The sequence below is a fragment of the Aethalodelphis obliquidens genome, unplaced genomic scaffold (genome assembly GCF_003676395.1).
Source record: "Aethalodelphis obliquidens isolate GAN/ISIS:26980383/991018 unplaced genomic scaffold, ASM367639v1 scaffold48, whole genome shotgun sequence".
Taxonomy (NCBI): Eukaryota; Metazoa; Chordata; class Mammalia; order Artiodactyla; family Delphinidae; genus Aethalodelphis; species Aethalodelphis obliquidens.
Window position 1 is genome coordinate 14,375,035 of NW_020837992.1, and position 26,600 is coordinate 14,401,634.

General features: G+C 41.8%; 1 protein-coding gene across 1 annotated transcript in view; it reads right to left on the minus strand.

The window, feature by feature from the left end:
- Positions 1-21,140: 21,140 nt before the first annotated feature.
- TSEN15 (tRNA splicing endonuclease subunit 15) overlaps positions 21,141-26,600 on the minus strand; it is a 139,068-nt gene continuing 133,608 nt past the window's right edge. Inside the window, exon 11 of the transcript XR_003427984.1 lies at positions 21,141-22,082. The gene's annotated coding sequence lies outside the window, so the exon portion shown is untranslated. The remainder of the gene's footprint in view (positions 22,083-26,600) is intronic.

A 26,600-nucleotide genomic window follows, 5' to 3' on the forward strand; every position in this document is an offset into this window, starting at 1 on the left:
GGCATTTGGCAGTGGCTGGAGAAGATGTTTTTGGTTGTCTGGGAGGACAACCAACTTGGGACAGGGGCTACTGGCATCTGGAGAGTGGAAGCCAGCGATGCTGCTGAACACCCTACAACACATAGGAGAGACCCACACGGTAAAGAATTATCTGGCCCCAAATGTCAATCATGCCAAGTTTGAGAAACCCTGCTCTGACATAACACCCTCCAGTTTATAAAGCCCACACCCAAGCAGTGTTCCGTAGCCCGTTCAGCAATGTCCCCTTCTAGTCACCAGGGCCAACTTGACCAAGTGCCTGGCCAGTGCTGGACACCATGGAGGATGCTTTATGGCACATAAGGAGACAGCCATTGGTAGCATGGGGAGGGGAGGTGTTTCAGTGTTACTTGCAAAATTCTGAGTGTACAACCACATTTTTTTAAAAGAAGGAAAAGAAAACATGAGAATTGGGAAAGAGCAAAGAAAGAGCTCCTGTTCCATGCCAGGCGTGACAAAGGGTTGACCACAGTACCCACTGACGGCCAGCAGAGGGCAGCTGGGGCAACAGAGCAGGAGTAGGGGCACTTCTGCCCTTTAGGGAGGCGATTCTGTTGATGAGGATTCAATACAAAAGTCAGGAGTTCAACTGGAAGTAAAAGCAGGAAAAAGAGAAGGCAGTTGCTCACTGACTCCAGGACAACACAGATTTCACGTGGCTGAGAGATGAGACCGTGGAAGAACTGGGAACCCAGGGATGATAGGCCAGGGTGGGCATGGGGCTCTGGGTGGAGAGCCAGATCCATTGCCAGGTACTGTGCTCACAACAGAGCTAGAGGGAATCAGCCTCGGAAATGCCTTCAAGTAGCAACTGGGTTCCGGCAGTGTTCACCTCCTCTTCTCAGCCTTCACTCTGCTTCTTATGGGTCCAGTGCCTACTATAGCAATCAGAGGACAGCTGCAAGGACTGAGCTGCAGGGCATGCAGTGATGTAAGAGGTGAAATTCGGAGCTGGTGGGAAAATGGAAACCTGGCTTTGGTTAGAAGCAGACTATTCTATGTGTGAGTTCCTGCCAAGCAGTCCCAGGATGGCCCTGCAAACCCAGCATCACACTCTGGTGTGTTTTGACTATACAAACCTCCTTTACAAGTCACCCTATAGGAACTCTTTGTTTTGTAGAAATAAAGCAAAGAAGAAGATACCTCTAAGGGTGTTTACAGGAAGGGCCTGGAGGTATTCTGGTACAACAAAGGTGAAATTCTGATGATCAACCAACAAACAGGGCCACCTCCTAAAAGTCATTTTTATTATTACTGATGACAGTTGCTTACTCATTCTCCAAGTTTATTTCATGGATATCTAAAATAGAAATAAGTCTGAATATCTCAGAAATCTCCCTTATTTATGGTATATGATGAGGAGAAGATTGAATACCCAGGTACTTGGGCTGGAGCTCTACCATACTAAGTGGAGTACAAACGCTGACCTATTCTAGAAACCCAATAACACTGCAACACAAAATTCAAGTGTGCAACATTCTGGTTTCTTTGCTGCTTTAAAAATACTTTTTGCCTGTTATCTATCAGAACCAGAAATAACCTTCCAACACCAAAAATGTGGGGAAATGAACTACATGTTATCTGAGTGCTGGCCATTGTCCTAAGTACTTTATTCTGACGTTTAATCCTGAGAACAGCCATTTGAGTTAGTATTATTACACCACTTCACAATGAAGAAACCAAGGTTCTAAGATATTACTATAATAACCTAACAAATTTTCATTAAGTGCCTTCTATATCAGGAACTGAGCTATACTCTGGGGGAAACAGATGAAGCAACACAGTCTCTCCCTTGCCTGTAGGACTTGCTATGCACACTGACAATTATGTATTAGAAATACTATAATGGAAGTGGGAGCTCCTGGGATCTGCCTGAAGGAGCCAGGGCCAATTTCATAGTGAGGTGACACCCTCTGACTCCTGAAGGAATAGGGGTTTTCCAGTCCTCCCGCCTACCTGATGGTGCACCCTTGTGCTGTTGCAAAGTGATCTCTCCAATTTCCACGGAAACTCCCTGAAGGCTAATTAAAGCCCAGTTTATAAATTTAAAATAGGTAGAGCTTGATATTCTCTGATGCACGCCAATGTCTACCCCTGCCAGTAGGATTCTGTGGCTCATCAAGAACCTTTTGGGGAATCCTCAGGATGAGAAAAGACTGTTAAAGTAGCTTACCAGCTGGCTGTTACCACCCTTCCTTTTTATCCTGCAGCTACATTCACCTGAAATACCAAATGGACAGTGGAGCCACCTAGCTCTTCCACTTGCCCTAAACTGCCACTACTTTGGGAGCTGCAGTGCCCTGTGCGCCTTCACTGGTGGTTCTCAGACCAGCCCTGGCCAGCCCACCAGTGGTCTTGTTTGAGCTTGCTCACTGGAGTCCATTTCAAGAGGACAGTCAAGGAAGAGAGGCTAACATTAGTGGAAAATTGGGCTGGTCCTTGATGGCAAGACCTCTGCTAAGATTTCTCCAGTGATCAACATTCCCTTTCAACCATCAGTTGAAGCTAAAGGGAAAAGTCAGGGCCGTATGCGAGCAATCAGATTTTAGTCCTGGATCTTATGTGGAGACGACTGCTACCATCACAGAGCCAGATCACTACTGTGTTATTTGCCAGAAGAATACTTACTGTCACAGTTCATCTCAAGGATATGAAAGCATGCTTCTCATTCCACTGGATTACATTGAAGAAACTGTTAATTCCTAATATGTGCTCTAATTTCTTTTAAAGGCTTTGTCAAGCATTGTTGGGAAGAAGTCAGTACATGGGCAGCAGGTGTGTAGTTAAAGGGGTTCATGGACTCTGGCTCCACAGAAAGAAGAAAAGGATAAAACCCCCTTGGCCTGTTTGGAGACACCTTACAGAATATTAATGTAATGAGTTCATAACAGGCAATATAGTTCGTTTTAATTAGGATTCTACAACCCTAGAAATTAAGTCGAAAAAGCTCTATTAGGTCATCTGGCCTATCACCTTCCCATCCCCTCTTCAATGCAGGATTGTTCCCTGGGGTCTGCTCACAAATGTATGGTTCAATCAAATTTAAATGACTGCAGCTATGAGGTTTACATCATTTCCCTTGGGAAACTATTACACCGTCTAATGGATTTTACCATGATTACTTTTTTCCCAGAGATTCAGCCCAAATTTCTCTTTGCTTGAGTCTGTCACATTTTTCCTCATTATGTACCCTCAGATTCAGAAGAATCAGAAAAATCACAGTAAGAAAGACCAGGACTCTATTTTCTACTCTTTAGCAATAAAGATGGGAATCTCGGCCCAGGCCACTTTCTCAGTTCCACATTTGTAAGTGAGCTAGGACGTCACTAATTGGTTTTACCCACGTAAGGTACTCTCCTTTTCTCATAAAAGGAATCCACAGACTCACCAGGGTGAGGTCAATTTTGAGTTCCACTGGTGGTGGTACATTTGCCATGATTCATGCCGTCCTGCCTTGTCCGGCCCTACTCTCACATAAACAAGTCTACATTTGCCAGTGTTTGAGATGCTCTCTGTGTCTGTTGAACAGAGTTCATCATTCTGGCTTTGGGGGATGGAACCTAAGACTTTACCTTCATTAGCACCCTTACCAACCAATTAAGCTACCTGGTCCGTATTACCTTTCCTTGGATGACACCCAAAGAATCTAAGAATTCCAAGCTGGCTGAGTGAGTAAAGAGGTTTGGATCTTCTTGATGTCACACATTTCACACGTGTGCATGTGCATGTACAGACTGAAGCACCAGGACAAGGCAATGAAGGAGAAACAGCAGCAGGGCTTCTTTTGAAAGTACACCCCACATTGATAATCTTCTATTTATAAAGGAGAATTGAGTCCCATGCATGGTGGGACTGTGACTCATTAGAACGCCTTAATTAAAGAGGAAGGCCTCCCTGGTGATGTTACTTCCTTGGGTTTATTTTGGTTATTATTATTGTTATAATACGAGAGAGACAGCAGTGCCCTGCTCTGAGAGAGGACCATTCTTCTGAGCACCACACGCTGCCGAAAAAACACTAAAATGAATTCGGAGCACAGACAGGACTGAATTGCAGCTCCTTGCTGTCCTGCAAGAAATGGTCCCTAAATGTAATTCCCCTGAATTATTATACCAGATGGCAACTCAGGCTGAGTGAGATGGATGGAGAGGAAATGACTCTTCAAGTGTGATTTAATGATAGAAGGGGCACAGCGTACGTGTGACCAGGCATACTGTATTTCCAAACACAGGCCCATTCATCCATTCATTCTTTCCATCTTCATTTATTGTATGCTCTTTTGGACCTGGGTACTGTGCTAGGTACTAGGGATAGTTGTCCTAGGCCATTGGAAGGATGTGGCAGGTCATACATCAGCACTGTAACAGCAAACCATTATACTTTCATCTTCCTTTGTGTTGGAAGCAAAAGCCAATTTTAAATCTTTTAAAGTGGATTACAAAATTCTGTAAAGATGCACAAAGTGAGAGAAAATAACATAATGAACACTTGTCTGCCCACTATCTACCTCTATCAAATCTTAACATTTTAAGTGATTTGCTTTACTTTTCTTTTTTTTTTTTTAAATAAAAGATTACAACTATAATTGAAATCTTCCCTACAGGGAGGCATCATCATAAATTTGATGGTTATCATTCCCATTCGTGTTTTATATTACTCTCCACAATATGTGTCTCATGTGTGAATCCATAAGTAACTGGTAGCACTGTTTTATATGCTTTCAAACTTTATATAAATGGTACCTTGTAACACCTATTCTGTAATTTGCTTTTTTTCATTCCACATTATGTTTTTGAGATGTATCCATGTTAATACGTGTAATTCTATTCATTTCAATTCTTATGTAATATTTCATTGTATTATTATCCCATAACTTATCTATCCACTCTTGATGGTCATTTAGGTAGTTTCCTCTTATTTTATTCTGTTACTAACAATGTTGTAATCAGTGCTCTTCTACAAATCTCCCATTTCGTTATATACCTTTATTGTTTCATTAGATTGTATGCCTAGAAGTGCAGTCTCTGGCTCAAAGTGATTGCAACCAGTAACAAAGCAGTGTGGGAGAATTTTCATCTATCCATATCCTTGCTTACACTTTTTATGATAAGACTTCTAAAATTTTGGTCAACTTGATGAGTGAGTAATGGTATCTTTTGATTGTTTTAATTTGTAGTTTGTTAGTTAGGGGGGACCTTGAGCATCTTTTCATGTGTTTATTGGCAATTAATGACTATCATCTTACATTTTGCCTGTTTTCTTTATTTTTTTCTTATTGAGTTGTAGTTCTTTTAAAATTCTGTATACTAGGCCTTTAACAATTATCTGTGTTTCCAATATTTTCTCCATGTCTTGGGCTTACCTTTAATCTTTGTTTATGGTGTCTTTTGTTAAAAAGAAGTTTTAGATTTAATGTTAATGTAGTCAAATCTGTCACTATTTTTCTATATTGTTTTTATTTTTTATTTATTGTCTAAGAAATCAGTCCCTAGCTCTTAAGTCAAAGATGATTTCCCTACATTTCCTTCTAAAAATACTATGTTTTTGTAAAACATGACACCATGAAACTCATAGAAGAGAACATAGGCAAAATATTCTCTGACATAAATCGTACCAGTGTTTTCTTAGATCAGTCACCCAAGGCAATAGAAATAAAAGCAAAAATAAACAAATGGGACCTAATCAAACTTACCAGCTTTTGTACAGCAAAGGAAACCATAAACAAAAAGAAAAGACAACCTACGGACTGGGAGGAAATATTTGCAAATGATGTGACTGAAAAAGGCTTAATTTCCAAAATGCACAAACAGCTCATACAACTCAACAACAACAAAAACAAACAACCCAATCAAGAAAATGGGCAGAAGACCTAAACGGACATTTCTCCAAAGAAGACATATGGATGGTCAATAGGCACATGAAAAGGTGCTCAACGTCGCTAATTATTCAAGAAATGAAAATCAAAACTACAATGAGGTACCATCTCTCACCATTCAGAATGGCCATCATTAAGAAGTCTACAAATAACAAATGCTGGAGAGGGTGTGGAGAAAAGGGAACCCTCCTACATTGTTGGTGGGAATGTAAATTGGTGCAGCCACTATGGAAAGCAGTATGGAGGTTCCTCAAAAAACTAGAGTTGCCATAAGATCCATCAATCCCACTCCTGGGCATATATCTGGACAAAACTATAATTTAAAAAGATACACGCACCGCTATGTTCATAGCAGCACTATTCACAATAGCCAGGATATGGAAACAACCTAAATGTCCATCAACAGATGAATAAAGAAGATGTGGTACATACAGACAATGGGATACTACTCAGCCATAAAAAACCTGACATAATGCCATTTGCAGCAACATGGGTGGACCTAGGGGTTATCATAATAAGTGAAGTCAGAAAGAGAAAGACAAATACCATATGATAATCACTTATATGTGGAGTCTAAAATATGACACAAATGAACCTATCTATGAAATAGAAACAGACTCACAGACATAGAAAACACACTTGTGATTGCCAAGGGGGAGGGGATGTGGGAGAGGGATGGAGTGGGAGTTTGGGGTTAGCAGATGCAAACCATTATGTATAGAATGGATAAACAACAAGGTCTTACTGTATAGCACAGGGAACTATATTCAATATTCTGTGATACACCATAATGAAAAAGAATAAAAAATAAAGTATGTATAACTGAATTACTTTGCTGTACAGCAGAAATTAACAGAACATTGTAAATCAACTACCTTTCAGTTAAAAAAAAGAAAGAAAAAATGGTATTTATCATTAAGCACATGTGGCCCATCAGTAAGAATCAAGCCAGGTGCTAGCTTAGAACCATCTATGAAACTTCAAGGAACTAATCCTAAGAAAATAATTCCAGATTTATGCAAAGATCAAGGTACACTGATGATCACCACAGTATTTTTATAAATGTTATAATTAAAATTACAAAACAAAGAGTGCTTGAATAAATTATGGTTCTTCCTCAAAAAAAAAACTATTATGTTTTTGCTTTCATGTAGAGCTTTATCATGCACTTGGAATTGATTTTTGGGTGTGTGATCTGTTTTTATTCTTCTCCATATGGATAACCAGTTTCCCATCCTTTTCCTGCTTTCTCGTATCAAATCTTCACTTTGTATGGTCTTCTGTTGTTCTCTATTCCAGTGGTCTATTCTTCTATTCCTGTACCAGTATCTGCACCATTGCTATAAACTATAAAAGTCTTGCTCTCTGGCGAGGGAAAACTCCCATTTTGTTCTTTTTTCAAAACTACCACTTATAATCCTTTGTCTTTGATCTTCCATATACATTTCAATATTAGCTTGTCAAGTACCATGAGGCAATGGCCCATCACTCTAGACACTAGAGCGACTTCATCTTTGCTCTGACTGCTATTACTATAGTGAGCACTAAAGAAGTGCCAGGCACATGCTAAGTGCTATACATTGACGCACTGAAACCTAATAACAACTCTGTGAGGTAGGTACTAATTATTATTCTCTTGTTCTAGTTGAAGTAACTGAGGATGGGTAAGATTAAGTCATTTGGCCAAAGTTCCAGGGTTATAATGAGGCATAGCCAGAGCACACCCCCTTTAACCCATTCTAACCATATGCCAGGGCTTACCTGGACATTCAAAAACTTAAATAGCTACTATTAGTAGCTACTATTATGGTGAATAAAACTATAAATAGGGCTTCCCTGGTGGCGCAGTGGTTGAGAGTCTGCCTGCCAATTCAGGGGACACGGGTTCGATCCCTGGTCTGGGGGGATCCCACATGCCGCGGAGCAACTGGGCCCGTGAGCCCCAACTACTGAGCCTGCGCGCCTGGAGCTTGTGCTCCGCAACAAGAGAGGCCGCGACAGTGAGAGGCCCGCGCACCGCGATGAAGAGGGGCCCCCACTCGCCGCAACTGGAGAAAGCGCTCGCACAGAAACGAAGACCCAACACAGCCAAAAATAAATAAATAAAAACCAAAAACTAACAAACAAAAAACTATAAATATTATGACCAGAGATAAAGTCAGAAGTCAAAACCAAAATTAAAGAGAGGAAAACCTTTCTTTTTTTCTCCCTTCCTTTCAATCTCCTCCTGCTAGAGGAAGGTCAGGACAGAGGGAACCACATTGCTTGGAGAAGAAATGCAGAGAGGCTGAGGCACAGGTGCATACACACGCACAATAATTACCTCATTAATATCAAAACCAGTAGGAAACAGGCTCATTCCAGATGGCAGGACCAGGCCAGTCTCCTTCCTGAGGCCTCCAGCCAGCATTGCAATCCCTCTGAGGTGTGGGCCTGGTTTGCAATCTTCCTCCAGCTCCTACAGCTCTGGAGGAGTAGGCAAGACCACCAGAGAGCCCCCATCTAATCTCTCCTGCATTCACCACCTTCCTCTAATCACTTTAGGTGCTGACTTAATGGTGCCTCATGTTAGCCTTAACAGCTGTGGCCCTATTTTAGGACCAGCAGGGCTATAATCCTACCTTAGAGACGAAGGACTAACATGTGGGGAAATTACATGATTTGCCAAAGCTTTTTTGCAATACTAGACAGTGAAAGAAAAGCAGTGAGAAGAGATCAAGTTCTCAGGCATACAAACTGTCCTTGGAGGAATCCAGAGTACACTTAGTTTATTTTGTGACTTCTTTCCACTGCCCTCCTCACCTCCTCACGTCCAGCCTTCAGGAAGCTTAGATGTCCCCAAACCCCTGGCAGGGCAAAAGCCCTCTAATAGGCTTGTGCCCTTTCTTCCAGACCACACTGATTCTCTTGCCTTAGCGAAAGCCCCCATGGGCCTCCTCTCACACAGGGCAAGTCTGCAGGAGCAGATTACATGGAAAGTAAGTAAATAAGAAAACATTGGTTAGGAGCTGTCAAGGGAGCCAAGGAGCAAAGCATGTTCTAAAAACATACTCATCAACCCAGGCTGGTGGTTGGAGGATAGACCCTATCAACAGCAGCTTTTGGTATCAATCTTGACTTGGCCAAGATTGCTTGCCAGTGTGCTTGGTGACTTTGAGCGTCACTCCAGACAGCCTGGAGGTCTCTGCTCCCTTTTGTGTGAGAGGAGAACCTCTAGCCTCACTCCTTCCATCTGCAACAGATCTTCCCTGTTCTCCTTGACCCCCGGGAAACATCTCCAAGACCTGGTGGTTGCTGACCTTCCTCCTTCTGATCCAGTGCACTCGTTTTTAAAAAACAAATCAATTTTAAGTCAATGGGAAAGATGTCTATTACCCAGTGGGGCCACATCATAAGCCTACTTTCCATAAAGTAGTTTGAAGTCAGGGAGGAACACAGGGAATGGAAGTTATCATTAAAAATGTACCATGGTTCCAAAGCAAGGACCAGTCCACACAGCCTGGCTGCCCTCAAATCCTGAGCAACTGACATGGCATTCCCAAATCCTTGAGGATTCCAGAGGGCAATGTGCAGCAGTAGACTCCTGGGATCCTGACAGCAGAGGAAATCTAACCAGTGACCCAGCTTCTGCCCCAAAGCAGCATCCCCTAAAAGGGGGATGTGTCCGCTAGCACTAGGTAGGTCCCTGTCCTTCAGAGCGCTCTGGCCACCCATGGGACATTACACGGAGGTGCCTCCCAAATGGGTCAAAATGCCCTTGATGTCCAAAAGGATGACCTAGAGTTGTAACAGTAAACACAGTCCAAAATTACTGGATGATACCAAACTATACAAATCCCAACTCTTGGTATTTAACTTTGTACGTTATTTTCAAACTAACGTTATCCATGTGCAAATTAAATCTTGACTATCTTAAATAAAAATAACTACCATGCCTACCACTAGATGGTTCAGAGGATGACCAGGTTAATCAAGGATTGAAAGGGGCTGGTGAATATTTACATTATAAACTGAAAGTATAAATTAGAAGCAACACTATAGGCCAAAGGAGGTAGGAGGGAGATATGGAAGTAGATCTTGACATTAATTAGGTTTTGACTATTTCCAAGAAACCAGCCCAGGCCAAATCTCATTATAACTGACACCATTAGACTAGAAATCTGTGTATTAGCCTAAGTGTTCAAAAGTTCTCTGTTGGCCCCCTTTCTGTGTAAGGCACAGGACAGATTCCTGGTGGTCTGGAGACGGGGTGATAAACTGGCTCTCCCTCAATGCTCCACTTAACTAGCTCAAGTCCCTTCCCTGCTTGCTGCATCAGTATTTACATCTGTCAAATGGGGACAGTACTGCTTGACCTGCCTCCTAATAAAATGAGAAAAAGATGTCACATCACTAGAAACCTAGTAAGAACTAGAATCTGTAATCACTCAATACTGATAAAGGATTTTCAGATAGTTTATGCCATTTGATCCTCACAACAAGGCAGTGGTTAAAACTCTATCAGATGCTAGGCACCCTTTATAGAACAAATATTTTGTAATGTCCTCTTACTATCACAAAATGATATTAACTACAAATACAACTTTAATACGTGTAAGATTTTAAAAGATAATTCTCTATAATAAAAGGAAAATTATTAAAATTTTTATAACATGGTCATTAAACATGGGTTCAGGGACTCAACCCAGTTCTTCTGATGCCACTGCTGTGATCTTTCCAGAATCCTCTAAAATTATTTTTTAAATTAAAGACGATTAAAGTTAATGTTTAAGAATTCCCTAATGCCATCATTTTTCTCTCCTCAGAAAATAGGAAAACATTGTTTTTTCATCACAGTACCCTTTCATAGTAAGCCTAGTCTTGCTGTATTGGTCAGTTCTACTGCAGTAACAGACAATCCCCAATTCTCAGTGGCATACAGTGACATTTATTGTTCACTCACATTACTGAAGGCCGAGGGTTGGCTGCCGCTCTGTTCCAGTGTGTGGCTCAGCTCCAAGCTGGAAGTTGGCTGCTGGGCTGCACTTTCTGGGATCCAGGCTGAAGGATCATGAGGTGTGCTGTTCCCACGGCAGAGGGAAAGAGCCAGAGAGCCGGTGATAATCCATGATGCCTCTTAAAACCACTGCTTGAATGATCCACACACAGAGTCACAAGGCAGTGGTCAGGGATGTCTAATCCTCAAAAGGAAGGGGAGGTGGATAATTGCCAACCGCAGTGCAATCTACCATAACGGATCAGATCCATTACGGTACTCCAGGCAGTCCTACTAGCAGACTTGAGGCAGCACACAGAAAAACTCGTTCGCCATCTTGCTCGAGACCAAGGGTCACAGGTGCAAGCACTCATAGCAAGTGGTAGGAACTGTGAAAAAGCAAACAGCCAATCCTTCACTTAAAGGAGCAGCTACTATAAGCCCCAGTAAGTGTTGCAATGAGCAAATGAAAGCCCAAGTCCTCCAATTTCTCAAGTCAGAAAATGGGATATTTATGTAAAACCTCCTACTTTAAAAAATGTTGACAACTATTTTCATTTTTTAAAAATAACAGTACCCTGCAGGCCAAACGAAACATCCAAAATCCAAATTTGAACCTTAACTTAAATTTTTTGTCCTTTGCTTTAGGGAAATTTTAGGGATGTGGCTAACGGGGCAGGGGCATTGCTATCCCAGTAAGGAGGGAACAGATTTTTTTCCCTATTGTGTTTCAATAACTCAGAGAGTCAGCGTCCATCCAGCTCAGCCTCACTCAGGCTCCATGAATTGACTCAGGACTCAGGTCACGGTCTCACTCGTGGCCTTCAGTTTTCTTGTCCTGGGCTTGGCTCTACGAGCTGTTCCATCTCCCAAGAGATGCCTATCAGGCTGATTGACTTAGAGCTCAGATGGCAAAAGAAGAGGGTAATAATAGGACAAGAGATTGCACTCCTTTGCCTCTTTAAATTTTCATAGGGAGTGCGATTTGTTAACAAGGGGAGGTCCCGAGGTAGTGAGGGGCATCAATAATTCAACAGAGGCTGTCAAGCCGCAAATAGCCCCATGGTGCCCAGCTGATGCTCCTGGTTGTGACACTGGCGACTCTCTCAAGCTCTAAGACAAAAGGTCATATTTCCATCATCCAGCCCATTTCAGTCCTATCTTTCCTCAGCTCCCACTTCCTAATGGTACTGGAGACCACTGTACTTGAGTCTGTGACCATGTTTGGAGCCTGAGGCTAACCTGATCACAGGTGAAACATGAAAGTTCCTTGAGAACAATGATGAATGCAGGAGCTCCCTCCCTGGTAGGATCTTTACTGTCAATATTACCTCCCAATCAGATGCATGTAGTGCCCAGGATTTAATAAACTCTTACCCCCATCCCCAAAACAAATGTCACTCTTTCCTGTTTGCAAGATCTCATTTCTCTACAACTTCAAAACCAAACTCAATACTCACCTGGACCTGGTCACTGACTTTCCTGGATTATGGCATGCTTTGGTCTCGGCAGAGGGACATAATGGCATCCAGCCTAAATATTGGAACATTTAGGCCTAGAATCACATAAATCTATATACCCCCTCCCACCAAGATATATGACTTTGGGAAAGTTTCTGAAGTCTTTGAGCCTGTTTTCTCATCTTTAAAATAAGGATAAAAATACCTACCTCACTTAAGAATCAAATAAGACAGGATGTATAAATTTATTATGATTATTTTTACAGGTTCTGAATGGATTTCCAGGTGGTTCCCTCCTCATCCTCTACATGTTGCCATTTAATAAGGCCAGATGTCTCATGGGTGAGACTGGACATCTTTATGCCAAAGCACCAATGACTCAGCTTCTGTTTTTCACCATGAGAAATAGAAATAGATGAAATTAGTGTCAGTCAAATGGTACTAGAAAAATGGGTGATAACCAAACTCACAGTGTCGACAAACTCAGCCTTCTTTGGAAGGCCCACCAAACGTCAGCTCCAAAGCGCAACGGGCAGCTTCAAGATGGCATTCCTTTTCCATCACTGTTGCCAGGCAGACACAGAGCTTTGGATCCTACAGAGCCTCTTCACATAGCAGGACAAGCCCAACAATGTGAGAGAGCAGGAAAGGGGGCCAGTGTTAACCCAGTGGGTTCTGCTTAATGGACCACATTGGCTGAGATGGATTTCATAAAACATTTGCAGTTGAGGCTATTAGCCAGCTGTAGGCCTGGGAAATGCTGTTCAATATCTTCTTCCATTTCTGAATGAAACAGAGAGCTGAGAGAATAATACTGTGTGATAAGGAAAGCTTTACTCCTGGCAGAGGGCGTGTCCTGTCCCCGCATGTTGTCCAGTCACTTGCTTGGGAAGAGGAAACAGAAGCAGAGCTGGGGATGAGGGTGGAGAGGAGGGAAGCTCTTGTCCCTTAAAGCAAGGTAAAAATATTAGTTTATAGTTTTAATGGTTTGCTCTTCTACTGTAATTCCCTTTGACTAGTTTAATGTCACAGTAAAGTGTAAAGTCCCTATATCACTTTGAGAAGTGATGTCATGTAGAATAAAGGGATGGGAAAATATCAGAAAAAATTTTTTTCTCTCTTGTTCACACCTTCACTGGCCCTTTGGAAGCTGACCCTTATCCACTGGTCCAGGATCTGTAGGTAGTGAATGGCAGTGAGGTGAATGGTTGCCAGTAGCAGGGCTGAGAATGGTAGAAATCTCAGGAAAGATGGGCAATAAGCCCTATTCTTTCCTGACCCATCCATGGGAAGATAATCAACAAAGAATAAGAGGGGTGGGCAGACAGGCTGAGCTTGTGTTATACAACATAGTCACGTAAAGACAATCAAAATACAAAGGAAAAAGTACGCACGGTCCAAATATATAATGACTTTGCACTTTAAAAATAGTGACTTTTATTTCTCTCTGGAAAGTCTTCTCTGTTCAGAAATATCTCTATTGCCTGCGGTTCTATTAAGTTGATTCTTTTAGTTTATAAAGAACTTCTACTTGGAAAAATGTGACATGTTATTCTTGACCCACAACTAATATGAGTGGTGGAAAAGGTGGACACAAATCTCTCAATCTGTCCAGCGTGTGCATCTCCTCTGCCACTACTTTTTTTTCACTCTTGCCATCTCCTTCCTAGGTTAGTACGACGGCCTCCTTCCTCACTGACCTCCCTGCCTCTGATTACACTCTCTTTTAGCCCCGTCTCCACCGAACAGCCAAAATGGTCTCTATTAAATGCTGGTCCATATCTCACTCCCCTGCTTCAAACTTCAAAGGCTTCCTAGTGTCCTTAGGAAAAAGGCTAAACTGAATGACATTGGCAGCAACAGTCTCTGCCTATCTATACAGACTCATAACTCACCACTATCATCACCCCTATTCTGTGACCTGTTGGTAGGTCCTCTCTCTTGCTCCCAAGCCTCTGTACCCGCACCTTTGTCTGCCCAGCATCCTGTTTTCCTACCTTACCTGGACCAACCCTACAAAACCTCCTGGTCTGGACGTGGGGCTCTTCCCACTGATTCCCATGGAATTTTGCACAATCTCTATCACAAAACATGTATTCTCTGTTGTTATTATTATGGTCGTTTAATCATCCATACCTCCCATGAGACTGTCTATTCCTTGAATGTTGTATTCACTTATGTCTCGCTAGCATCTAGGAATGGCATAAAGTGGTTCACAGTAAATAATGTTTGAATGAATACATTTGTTACTTTAATAAGAAAATTAATGCTCAAGGGAGTGTTGGACTTACTGAAAGTCACTCAAGCTGTTTATTAATTGGGTCAGATAGGCATCTGCAGTTTTTCTAGTAAAGATAGTATCTTTTCTTTCTAAAGAAGACACAAAACCCATAGTCATGAAGGAAATGTTTGTCTACAGGACAAGATACCATTTTTGGAGTTAATATAGATGTGATGAACTGGGAGAAAACATTTGAACATAGATGACAGGCAAAGGACTAAAAGTCATAATACCTAAAAAAAAGCACTTATGAGTCAATAAGAAAAAAATATCATCAAACTTGTTTAAAAATAGGAAAGACAAATATTCCATCTGTCAATAGGGAAGTAAGCACATAAAAAGAACTTCAGTCTCAACAACAAAGCAATAATAATTTTTCACCCAATTAAATTACTAAAAATACAAAAGGTTGATAAAATGTAGTGATGGTGAAGGTATTAGGAAATGGGCTTTCTCTTATACTGGTGATAGAATTGTCAATTGAAGATGCTATATTTGGTGAAAGCCATTTTCATTATTCATCAAATTTTTAAATATGTATTTCCTAGGACCCAGTATGTTAGTTTTCTGTGGCTGCTGTTTCAAATTACTACCAATTTAGTAGCTTAAAGCAACTCAAATTTATTATCTTACAGTCTGTAGTTCAGAATGACATGGGTCTCACGGACCTAAAATCCAGGTATTGGCAGGATTACGTTCCTCACTTGAGTCTCTAGGGAGAATCTGTTTCCTTGTCCTTTCCAGCTTTTAGAGAGCACCCACATTCCTCAGCTTGTGAGCCTCTTCCTCCACCTTCAAAGACAGCAACTTCGGGCTAGTCCATCTCACACTGTGATCTTTCTGATTCTGTCTTTTGATCTCTTCTTCCACTTTTAAGGACCCTTGACCCTTGGCATTAGGCCCACTTGGCTAACTCAGGATAATCTCCCTATTGTAAAGTCAGCTGATTAGGAATCTTAATTCCATCTGCAACATTAGTTTCCCTTTGCCATGTAACCTGACATATTCACAGGTCCCAGGGATTAGGACATAGACATTTTTGTCGGGGGAGGTCATTAGTCTTCCTACCACTTCCAGAAATTCCACTTCTAGGAATATACCCTACAGAATTGCGCACACACACGTGCCACAAAATGTATGATCAAAGATTTTTATTTCAGTAGTGTTTCTAATAGAAAGAAAGAAGAAAGAAAGAAAGAGGGAAAGAAAGAATCTAAATATCATCAAAAGTAGAATAATTACGTAATTCCATGTAATGGTCAATTACATGTGTCAATTTGACTGGACCACGAGTTACACAGATATTTGGTCAAACATTATTCTAGGTGTCTCTGTGAGGGTGTTTTTGGATACAATTAATATCTGAATTGGTAGACCGAATAAAGCAGGTTGCCCTTCCTGATGTGGGTGGACCTCATCCAATCCGTTGAAGGCTTGAATAAAATAAAAAGCCTAACCCTCCCCCTGGTAAGAGACAATTCTTCCTGCCTGATGGCCTTCTACCTGGCACATCGGTTTTTTCCTTCCTCTGGACTCAAACTGAAACATCAGCTTTTCCTGGATCTTGAGCCCGTAGGCCTTCAGACTGGAACTAAAGCATTGACTCTCCTGGGCCTCCAGCTGCGACTCACCCTGAACATCTCGGGACTTGCTAGACTTCACGATCACATGAACTAATTTCTTGTAATAAATCTCTCTCTCTCTTTCTGTCTCTCTAATATATACATCCTATTGGTTCTGTTTCTCTGGAGGACACTGACTAATACCTCCTCCAGAAAAAGTGCAGCCCTAAGAAACAAGAAGACAGAGCTCTGTGGACCAATGTAGAAGGATCCTCATGGGATAGAGTCACGGGAAATAGGGAAATGTATAGTATGATCTAATTTGTATAAAAATCAAAAGGGACACATAAATCTGCACATATCTCTCTATAAATGCATAGAAAAGGGACTGAAGGCTGCATATTAGACTCGTAACAATGATTATCTCTGAGACTGGAAGTGGGATGGGGGCCTCGTGGTGAAAGGGGCTTTCATGTATATTTATTTCAATTGTTTGAATCTCTTATAATGAGAACGTATATATAAATTAGTTGTGCTATTTAAAAAAAAATCCATTGTATACAGGGAATTTTTTCTAAGAAACTGGCTTACAAGTTGCAATACCAACGTGTGAATTTACAAGAAAGAAGGTTTCTTTCTAGTGACTGTCAGTAAGACAGGAATAATACTCAATGTCTGACACCTTACAGGATATTTTCCTAATAAAAGAACAGGTAAGAAACCAAATTAGTGAACAGAAAGGACGTGTTAAGCATGAAATCAGAGCACAGAAAATCAGATGTCCTTGAGGGATGTTTTATCTTAGCTGAGGTTTTAACTCCAGTGAATTATCCAATTGACCCTGACACCTGGGCCTCTAGACACAGCCTCTCTTTCTGATAATAGCTGTGTCTCTCTGCTCTGAAGAGTCACTTGAGAATTACTAGCAAACTCTCACTCTCCCACTGTCATTTTGAGAATCTACATTAAATCTACCTTTCCTATTTGCACAAAGCACTGCACGGTGTCCACTCTCTCTCTCTCTTTATTTTTTAACAGATTCTGAGATTATCTTCCATCTCTTTTGGCATTTTCAGTTTCCTGGCAGAGGACAGAGGTCTTTTGCATCCCCTAGTAAACACAGAATAGAGTGGGAAGCCTCAGGGGCATTTTCTGCTAGACAACTGAGTCCATTCACGGTGGGGCTCTTTCTTTGCCTTCCCGACCTTGTCTCTGGGTCTATGATTTCAACTTACTTTGGGGAACTGAACTCTTATTGACTATACTGAATTATCTTCCAAGGCTGTGTGACCTTGGGTTATGTCATTATTCTTTGTCATGATTGTTTCTTTCTTTTATCTAAGATAAGGAAGTCAGGCAGTTACACAGGAATAATACTCAATTTCTGCCACCTTACAGGACCATTGAGAGGTTAAAATAAGGAAACATTTACCCATTCAACAAATGTTTGCTGAGGTCCTTTACTCTGCCCAGCTCCATGATTGGTTCTGGAGACACAAAAAAAGAATAAGACAGTCCCTGCCTTCACAGCACTCACAGTCTTATGGGAAAGACACACAAACAATTATAATACAGAATAACAAATGCTAACATAGTGTGTTATGTTACACCCTGGAGGAAGTAGGGTTAAGTAAGATTTGGGGAGATATTATAACTCTTGAGCAGAATCTTGAAGAAAGAGCAGGAAATAGGACGAGGTGAGAAAAGCATTCAAGACCGAAGGGACAGCATGTAAAAATGCACAGAAGTAGGGAGAGGACTGCAAGAGTTGGATTGGAATAGAGTGTAATAGATTGAAGATAGCCCTGAATTCCTTGATACTCCCCCTTAAGAGGTGGGGTTTATGTTTGAATCTGGGTGGGCTCTGTTTGACCGATACAATACAGTAGAAGTGGCACTCTGCCAGTTTTCAGGCCCAGGCCTTAAGAGACCTGTATATTCTACTTCTTGTCTCTTGGAACCCAGCCACCATGCTGTGAGGAAGCCCAAGGAGCCTCAGGAAGAGACCCAAATGGAGAGGAACTCAGATTCCCCGGGTGAATTCCCTGCTGACGACCAGCACCATCTTGCCAGCCATGTGAGTGAGGTGTCATTAAGTCACTAAGTTTTACATTAAAAATTAGCAGTAATTACTGAAACATGGAGGTAAAAAGAGGGGAGAATCAGGATCAGACCCCCAGGTCTCCAGGTATAGGTAACACGATGGAGATTCCTTTCTCAAAGATAAGATTTAGAGGTAGAGCAGGCTTGGAGAGTGGAGGAGGTGAGAGGGGCATTGGAGGGTGATGATAAGTTCAGTTGGGGACCTACAGAGTTTGAGAAGCAAGGGGTTATCTGGTAGAGATAGATGGTACAGTTGGACATACAGGTATCTGCAACTGGAGAGAGATCTGGACTAGAGGTATGCGAATGATATTTACGGAGGGAGACTGCATGACTGCGGATACAAACACCTATGGGGAATATACATAAGTAAGAAGAGAAGAGAGCTCAAGAGGAACAATCACAATGGGTAGCAGAAAAAAGTCCATGAAGAAGCCGCCAAAGAAGTGAGAGCAGGGAAGTAGGGCAGAGAGTTTACCCTTTCTGCTCCTGGTGAGCAGTGCTTCTGATCACAGAGTGGAGGCTGTATTCAAGGCTTCACACTGAACCCGATTCAAGGTCAGGGAAGCATCCTTGATAGGCAAGCCGTGGTTCCCTGTGCCCTGCTCAGGAAAATATGGGAAAAAATAAACTCAGGCTGAAACTGGGAGCGTGACAACCAACAAGCCAACCTCATGAAGGCTTTCACCCTTCCCTCTCGCTATTTTGGCCTTTCCTCACCTAGGTGCTGGGGTTTCTCCTGGTCCAGGAGTCCAGGAAGACAGCCCTGACTTTGCCTTTGAAAAAAAAAAACAAAACTAAGAAGTGCATTGGTGTTCTGTCTCTGAGCTAAACACGAAAAGAGGACTCTTTTCCATTTTGTGTGAAGCTTTTCTTCCCCAAGCTGCACACCTAGACAGATGGGGGGAGCAATGGTTTATTGATGCAGTGGAGCAGTGACTAGGAGAGTGGATGAATATTTTATGGGTACCAGTAGCAGTTAATAAATCATGAGGCGCTGCAGACAAGTGGGTCGCTCACTCCACCCTGGACAATGGCTGCTGAGCTCTAGTCAAGTGGAATCTCCTTTTCTGGCATCTCCAATCTGTCCTGAGTGCTGTAGGGAAGCTGGCATGACATTTCTGTGGGTCTTGATTTCTCAATTCAGTATATGCAGAGGAAAGTTAGTACTTCTGTTTTTAGCTATTGCCAACTAGATGAAGCTCTCATTAGGCAGATTCAGAGGAAATTAACCTAGGAATCAAAAGATTTGGCTTCTGGTCCCAACTCTGCTGATGGCTAGCTGTGTGGCATTGGACAATATACTTAACCTCTCTGAATAATAGTTTCCCATCTCTAAAACAAAGAGATGGATGGATTGGTAATCTTGAAGCTTCCTGTCAGTCTTACGATTTTCTGAGTCAATGAGTTTCTTGAAATGACAATAAATGACTCGTGATGCTGAGTGATCTGTTTCATAAATGATCCTTAATAAAAGTTTCTGTGCTGTATGCTTTGTTTGTAAGGAGCATTGACAACCTCCCTTCCACGTCTAAGGACAAGGGTGCCTAATTTTTAGAAAAGAGAAAAAGAGAAGAAAAGCAAAAACATAGACCTACTCAATAATTAGCTTTGGAAATAAGTACAGAAATGATGAGTACCATTTTGCCAGACTCAATATTTGAGGTTGGTTTATTTATCTATTTATGATTTACAACTTTAACTATATCCAAAAGGAATTTTAGCTGATTACACCAGTAACGAAAACAGCAATGGCTGGTTATATAAACAGAAGTTTCAGCACTATTAAAATTGCCAATTTTAATAATATGACCACTATTGAATGTTTACTCTGTGCTAATCCCTATATGGAGTATTTTACAAACATTATTCTAGTTATTCCTCATTAGTCCCAAAATAATGGCACACTGATAAGAAAACTGGGCTGAGAAAGATAAATTTCCTTGCCCAAGGTCACCCAATTAGTGAGTGGCTGAGATGAGATTCAAAACCAAGCCCGTCTGATTCTAAATACACTACTATTGTAATAATAAATGATAGCTAAAACTTGCATTGAACTTACTATGAACTAGAAACTAGTCTAAGCAGCTCACCCATCTGGATTCTCTCCATCTTTCCTTGCCTTTGAGCTATTTTATAACCCTGTAAATTGTAAAACACAGATAATAACACAAATTATTCATATCCATAGAAATGCAAATTAATTGATTATTGCCCTGTGGGTGGACACATCTTGCATTTATTAGTAAATTCATTTCTGAAGTCCTTATGCTCTATTTCTGTATGGTTCTTGGAATTCTTTAAACCAGTCGTAACGTCTTATTGGTTCATTCGTTTACTGAATTAAACACGATATTTGACACGTATTCATTTTATATTTGTAGGATAGCATGATTTTACCCTTTTTAAAAAATATATCCTTCATCAGTGTATCATGCACATTCATGTGTTCTCAGAGAGGGAGAGAGTGACACAGCTCTGCAGCATGGCTGCTGCCGCTGGTGTGTGTGAGCACAGCAGGAGATGAGGCCAGGCCAGGCCAGTGCACCAGCCTTCTCTGCCTCTCACATCTGTGATGTGGTGGTCGCGCCTGCTGCTAACTAAGCTGGTTGCAATCACTGGCTTGGCTGCTCTACCCTCTGGGTGGCCTGTCTAATGACTGCTCCTACACCTCTCACTGCTACAGCTGCTGCCAGAGCATTGCCCAGCTGCCTCCTATTTTGCAGAGTCTTTTTAGGGTCTGTCTATAGACTTCCAGAGCCCTGCTTTCCCCAACAGTGCTAAAGACAAGGGCAGTAGAGACTGAAGGACAGAACTAACCAGCTTTCTGGAGCCATCCCTCTTCTTTTCTGAAATTGCCTTTTAAACGTAAAGATAATGGGGTCCCGTTCGGTGAGCATAGTATTGTGCACCATCACAATCAAACCACTAGGATAGTGTTTCTCATACTGCGTGCCAGGGAACACGGGTGTTCCGTGAATAACTTGTAGATGTGCTGTGATAAATGGAAAAATACTTTCAAGTCTTATGATAACCATTTTATCATGATAGTGATAATTATCGAAGCAATTTTATTTCCTTACCTTTCAAGATCAAATCACTTTGTTTTTACCTTATATAACTTTGGGGATTTTGTTGTTGTCCTAAGAAAACAGTTTTTACAGAAACATCTTATATGCCTATGCATAAAAATATCATCAGTGGGGTTTTGTGATATCAAAACTTTAATAAATGTTCTGTTACAGACCTGGAACCCTTCATCCTGTAACACAGAAAGTATAAGAGTTGAGGACTTTTGAAAAAAGATGGAGGTCTTTTTAGCAGCACAAAATCTAGACTTTTTTCTTACCTTTAGGTTTGGGAGCCATGAAAACCCTCCTGCCCCCTCCACTACTACAGGGCAGACCAGTGTAGGAGATCCCAAGTGCCAGTTATCAGGGGGCTGTGACATTCCACACACAATAGGTTTAACAGAGAAAAACTATGTTCCAAACAGATCTCCAAAGTGGTTGAAAATAGTTGTTGAAGATGCTGTGCTCAAAATCAGAACTTTAAACAATTATAAACAGAAACACAGAATTCTCTGCAGTTGGCGTTAAAATCTTGAAATGAGAGAATTACCATTCTGATGCAAACCAGCTTGAAAACAGAAGAGAAAAAACATGAAAGGGATCGACTGTTAAATGTTGGTGATCTCTAAGAATCTGGAATTACTCCTCTTCTCTTTGTGGTGTGTATATTCTCTCTCGCTGACCTTCATTCACTCCCTGGACTTCAGCCACCTCCTCTGTGGAACAGAATCCCAGGTCCCACCTTAGCCCGGAGTTCTTGCCTGAGCTCCTGACCCTACTGGGGCAACTCTGTTTGGATATCTCACAGACACTGATGTGTTTTCTTCATCCTCCCACCTCACGCACCCACCCCTCCATCAGCTCTTTCCCTTACACTCTTTGCTGTGGAGAATGACACCATCATCCACTAAAAACATGGGAATTATTCTTACGTCTTCCTTATTCACACATGTCCAATCCATTGCTAAATCCCATCTATTCTATCTCCTAATTATGTCTCCATTGTCTTCTTTCTCTTCATCCTCTCTTGCCATTATATCAAATCAGGGCCTCAAAATCTCTTTCTTGTTTCCTGAAAGCTCATTTTAACTGGTTTACCTGCCTTTTAGTCAATTCTCACCAATGGTAGATTGATCTCTGTACAGTGTAAATTTGATAATTGTCACTCTCCTTTACAAAAAATCCTTCTGTGTCTTTCCATGGCTTTTCATTATCTGAGCCCAGTTTACCAGTTCAATCCCATATTTTACCAGGCTCCCATCCTACCATAAATTTTATGCCAGCCACGCTAAATTGCTATAGATCCCCAAATATGACATATTCTCCGTTATGGCCATAGCTCTTTGTTGTGCTACTGTCTCTGCCTCTTGAACTCACTTATCCATTTCGCTAATTTCTTCCCCCACAAGGCCTTCCTGGAACCTCCCAGTTAGCCTTCAGTGCCCCTCTCTTGTGTGCTCATGACATCCTATGGGTCCACTCGGTCAAAACCTTTACTGAGCCCACTCTACTGAAATTGCCAATATAGAGAGAAAGCATTTAGGAAAAAAAAACCCTATACTTCTTTCTCTAGTATTTTCTCTTTTTTTTGAACTTTAGAATTTTATTTATTTTTTATACAACAGGTTCTTATTCGTTATCTATTTTATACATATTAGTGTATATATGTCAATCCCAACCTCCCAATTCATCCCACCACCCCCGCCACTTTCCCCCCTTGGTGTCCATACGTTTGTTCTCTACATCTGCACCTCTATTTCTGCTGATACCCCTGTCCTTTCTTCCATTTAGATCAGATGGGCAGTCTCTACTCAATACGCTTCAGAGTAAGGCCGCTAAGTGAAAAATTCAAAGAGCAAGAAATCAGTTAATATTAGCTTTTTGAGTTTCCGCAAGTAGACTCAAGTTGGCCGTTCATTGTTTAAAGGAGAATATTTTAAAAGATCAAAAGCCTAGGTCAGGAATGTTTTACAGCACAATGTTCATTCTGATTTGGAAGATTTTATGGACTGGCGCCAGAGAAAAAGGAAGCAGAAGCAAGAGTGAGTAAGCCACTGGCGAGTGACTCTGAGGGTGGGTTAGGGTGGCCCAGGAAGGGAGGAGAGCTTCTTTTTCTTTTTTCTTTTTTAACTTTTTGTTTTATATTGGAGTATAGCCAACTAACAATGTTGTGATAGTTTCAGATGCACAGCAAAACGACTCGGCCATACATTTACATGTATCCATTCTCCCCCAAACTCCCCTCCCATCCAGGCTGCCACCTAACATTGAGCAGAGTTCCCTGTGCTATACAGCAGGTCCTTGTTGGTTACGCATTTTAAATATAGGGGAGGAGAGCTTCTAAGAGTTTCACTTCCCACATCCAAGAAGCGAACCGAAGGAGCTGGGAGTGAGTCGGTGGCTCTGAAGGGAACTTTCAGCGGGGAGTGGGAGGGTACAGTGTGTCCTGCATGAATTGGTCACTGAAAGTCAGATGTGAGCCCAGACCCCAGAGCAGATGCCCACACATGTTAGACAACGGTGTTCCTCCCACTGATGTGGAGCCAATGGAGTCTAAATGTAGTCCCGAGGACGAAGGGCAAGGGGAAAACCTCGAATTGTCTATCATTCTGAACTGGCTAGAAGTAAACTTCTCACTATAAGCATAATGAGAGACCAAGATAGAAATTTAATGTCGTCGTAGAAAAGGCTGTTATAATTCGTGCTGTCTTGAATCTGTGACTTAGAATTACTACTTGTGGCTCCTGTTTAATAGTCAGCTTTCTCCACTGGATTGTGGGCTCCTGGAGGACAGGGACTATTTGTATTCATCTTTGTAACCCCAGTCCAGTCATAGTGCAGAGACTCAGTAAATGCTGTCAGATGGAAAACAATGAATAAATAAGCAAACCTGGATGACGAAGGATGAGGTTCCAGACAGAAGCAGGGCAGGGTAATTTCCCTTGGTCAGATGTGATTTTCCTTAATGGGATTAGAGCTGAATATCAGAAATAAAGCGTATATTATTTGTTCTTCTGTCTGTTAAGATAAGCTTGTTCAAATTAATTAGTAATTAGCTGTATTTATTTTTCACTAAGTGTGAATTTAGTCATTCTCATTTAATCTTCTTGTTGAGATTATTATGATAACTCAATTGAAGATTTGTTACATTGTCCACTTGGATGATGTCTAAAATTTACTTGAAAATACTTTAGCTTAGTACTGTGATATAAATGTGTGTGTGTGTGTGTGTGTGTGTGTTGGTTTTACTCTACATGCTAGGGGTAGGTGATTAACATCCTAACCTGGAATTAACTGTCCAGATGTGCTTAGTTAGATTTTAAAAGTCACACTGAGGAGTCCACACTCCAGAGTACTTTGAGTGCTTCCATTATCTCTATCTCCATCAGCAGCGAAGGGGTTATTCAGTAGCATTTAGCGGAGTTAGAAATAATTTTCAAAGACAATTTGAGTAGTGTCCAATTGTGACTAGCAAGGTACAGACATCTCCACCTGTGCATGAATCTGTCCCACTCAGCATCCTAATACCTCTCAGTGTGATGCCCCAGCCTAGAAGTCCCATTTGGTCCTGTGTCCCATCTCTAACCAGAGGAGTTACTGTCGGATTCTGACTCGATGGCTAGCTGATCCCCCCAAGATAATATTTCTGTATCTGCCACTAGTGAAATTGTCCTACAGGGGGCCTAGCAGAGGAACCAAGGCAGGGAGCCAATAAGAGCACATTGTACGACTCCTTGTGTCTGTGTGTTGATAAATGTTTGGGTGTGCGTTGCAGGATTTGTTTTCTTTGTAATGGACCACTTGGTAGCAAGTTTCTTGGGAATGAGACCTAGACACTTCCTCTACCTTTAGCATTGGAGGCCACCATTATTTGCCAAAAGAACCCAACAGTTGTGAATGACTAAATTGGCTTAGATGAGCTGACAACACAGCACTTAAATACAATGCACATTATCATTGCTTTTTCCTGACATTTCAGCTTTCTGTAGATAAAGATATAAATACATACATCACAATGAAAAAATTTCCACATTATTTCTCTCCTTAATATCCTGACTCTAATATTTTCATAGCATGGTTGACTCTTGCATGTGTCATCCACTGGAATGTCACTGCTCTCTTCATCTGAATTTCTTTCTGGCTTGTACTTTATCCTATTTATCTTGGATGCCCCTCTGAGCCTACTATAATATCTCGCCAGGAAGAAGCCCTCATCATTAAATGTTTGCTGGCTGGAATGTCATGAAACAAACTAGATGACATGGTATCAGAGTCGTCCTCATTGCAAAGCCCTACCACCCTCTGAGGTCACAGCTGATACTCCAAGAAGAGAAAGGAAAAAGCAGTATTGTCACGAAGGGCTGGGCCCACACCCAAAGTTGTTGGGGACAAAAGTACAGAACCCATGTGGCCATGAAGACAGAGAGAGGGCAGACCCTGATCTGATTGTAGGTTGCCTTCCCATCACTGGGTAGGCAGCAGACTGAGAAAAGTATTGTCCAGCTTTGCTGGGAGGAAGGAGACCACCATGGAGAGGGGATGAGTAGCCCAAGAGAACATCTTTACAACAACTAGATTTTTCAACCCAGTAGCCATGTCTGTCAATAAAATATGAGATTGAAGCATTACTGTTTTACTTGCCACAGATAAGACTTGTGCACAAAGCATGTCAGTCTGTCATCACTAGACTGGGGTTGCTGAGGAGAAGCTCTGACCCAGCATGAGCCCCTTAAGAAGGCAGAATAGGCTCTGAGAGAATGAATCTGACCGCAGAGTCTGGCCCAGAGGCCCAGAGGAGCGTAGGGAGGTGCAGCTTAGTCACGGGTCACTAAATGGCCGGCACCTGGCGGCAGGGCATTGTTTTGACTAAGGCCACTTGGGTTACCAACCTACCCAGACAGCCTTAAAGCACGGAGGCAATTTGTGGGAAAGATATTGGTAGGAGCTTCAGCCAGGCTACAAGAGAACACCAGGAACGGCTGTTCCGATAAGCAGCTGCTCTTTCCTTTACCGAGGGTCCCATGGCAGTTCATCTGGCATTACTGGTGTCTGCCCGAGAGCTTCACTGTTCACTTTTGCACTATTCACTCTCTCCAGACTGGCTTGGCTTTGCTTTCTCAAACACCATGGGAATGGTTGGACACAGACTCTCATACCTGAAGGGGATGTTAGAGAGCTAAAGATGGGCCCTTGACCCAAGTCACTCTCTGGATCATTCAAACCTCCCTAATCAC